The sequence below is a fragment of the Vigna unguiculata genome, chromosome 4 (assembly GCF_004118075.2).
Source record: "Vigna unguiculata cultivar IT97K-499-35 chromosome 4, ASM411807v1, whole genome shotgun sequence".
In the NCBI taxonomy this organism is placed as follows: Eukaryota; Viridiplantae; Streptophyta; class Magnoliopsida; order Fabales; family Fabaceae; genus Vigna; species Vigna unguiculata.
Window position 1 is genome coordinate 6615343 of NC_040282.1, and position 2791 is coordinate 6618133.

A 2791-nucleotide genomic window follows, 5' to 3' on the forward strand; every position below is an offset into this window, starting at 1 on the left:
CAAGAGTCATTGTTAAAATAAACGTGGACATATTAATATTATGCATCACGAATGCCATACAAAAATCAATGATAATAATAATAACAATAACAACAATAATACAAATATAATATAAATATAAATAAATATACAGATAACAATCATGACAGAACACTTTTCAATGCTGCACTGCATATTAAAATAATATACAAAAATCAATCAAAGAAAAAAAATGCAAATAATTAGAAATATGATAATCTAATAGAAAATGAAAGTAAATGCATGCATAAATCAAATTCAATAAATTGATATTAAAATTTGTAAATAGATGCACATAACTTTAAAGAAATATACATGTATTAAAAATTGTTGTTAAAGTAAAAACGTAGATATATTGCAAAATATGATTCGTTAAAAAAAAATAAAATTAATATTAAAATTTATAATAATAGTAATACTAATAATAAAAAGCTTACAATAATAATAATAACAATAATATTTAAAAAATAATTATACAAATACTAACACTAATACTAATATTATTTAAAAAAGATATGTATTATAATAAAAATACACATCGATAAAAAATTTTAAAAATTAATCATATAATTATTAATTATAAATGTATAAATTTAAAATATAATTATTAATTACAAATGTATAAATTTAAAGGATTTCAATATGAAATAAAACAAATTCATTAATAATTAAATAATTAAAAACAACGAACGAAATTAATTGGTTAATTAATGAAAAATTTTTAGAAACAAATCATATGATTATTGATTGTTTTCTAAATTCACACATATCGTTATTTTTTTTTAATTTATATTAAAAGTGTTAATATAATTATTATTATATTTAAATAAATAATTTATTTATATTATTATATCTAAGGGTTAAAATTATGTATAATAATTAGAAGAATAATTATAACAAAATATATTTATAGCTTCAAATAATAATAACAAAAATAATAGTATTACCAATTACTAATAAAAAATATATATTCATAATTAGAGAAATTTAAAATAATTAATGAAATCAACTAATTGATAAAAAATCTTTAGAAATTAATCTTACGATTATTAATTGTAAATGCATTAATTTAAACGATTTCAAGGTAAAGAGAAAAAAGAAAAAAAACATTTCATTCATAGTTAGAAAATTAAAAACAATTAATGAATAAATATTATTCAAATATTTATATTTAAATGTTATAATTAAATATAGGTGTAATATAGAAATAAAAAGTTGAATACTATAAAATAGAATTAAACAATTGTATTGTTATATGCAATTTTTTTTTCATATTAAAATATATAATAATAGTTAAGCAGATGTATAATTATGAATTCAAGAAATTTTATTATATGATGGTAACATACATAATTAATTGAAATGAATATTTCTTGTGATTAAAAGATAAAAATAACAATTAAATTTTTGAATTGTTTTAGAATCTACTTAAAAGTTTGACTAAATAATTTTGAATATTACTTTAAATTATTTAAACAGAATAGTTATATTATAATTGTTTTCGAAATTTGTAATTAGTTTTTATATTTCAATTTTTTAAAAACAGAATAGGTATACAAATTTAAAATTTTAAGTTGAAGCCGTTTAAGTAAAGACGTTTTCTTTAAAATATAGTCTATGAAAAAAGTTTCAATAAATAAATTATGCTAAACATAAATATCTTCTATAGTTAATAAATACCTATAGCTCTATAATATTTAAAAAAGGAATAAATATTATAATACATTTAGTTGGGGCAGAGGAGTTTTTGTGATTGAGTGAATACCATTACTCATCCAGGAACAATAACTAATAAGTAGGTAGCCATTGAGTTTTGTGAAAAAAACCATAACATCAGCCAAGACATATGACACAATAAAATGATAAATAATTAACAACCAAATCTTATCCCACCATTAAGTTGCTGAAAATATCATATTGGAGGTATAATTAATCATACCAAGAGTGTTCAATTCTTTCACATGATCCAATTTGCAGATGGAAAAAATGTTATTTTTTGCCAAAGCTGAAAAGAAAAGTAGGAGTGTAATAAAGGGAAATATAAATAAAAAGAAACAATCACTGATAATATTCTTCAACTAGTTAATTTATTTTCTTAGCTAATTTTTAGAGTCTAAATTGTTAGAAGTTTTAATCATTTTGTCATGCATATGAAACCCATTTGCTTGCATAATCATTTCCATTTGTTTATTGGAATCACCTTCAAAGCAACTATACGTATATTTTCCTTTTCCTATCAACATTATTAATCATATATAATAACAGAATAAAAAAACTTATAACTTGTTTTTTCACCGGAATATGAAGCTCAAGCATGTAATATTCAGAAATACCAAATATAACTTTTTTCCATGACTAACATTTTTCAAAAATAACTACCATAAGCTAATGTACAAGCTAATGTACAATGACAAATATACCACCATATTTTCATAAAAAATTCTATAACTATATATTGTAATCACGTTCTTTGAATAATAAACTCCATCCATTCATAATTATTTAATTAAATCCATAACTTATTAATTATCAATGTAGTTGAACAACTAAACCATACCATCATTAACCGAATACAATAACAAAATAAAAGAACCTGTAACTTGCTTGTTTGCACTATGGAGCTAAAACCATAAAACATTGAACAAAAAATTTTAATATTGACTAAAAAAATCACAAACAAATGTTAATAGATGAAACACAGTAACAAAGAATACATAAATACTAAAATACCAACTTCATAATAAATTCAATACCAATTTAAAACCATAAAAAT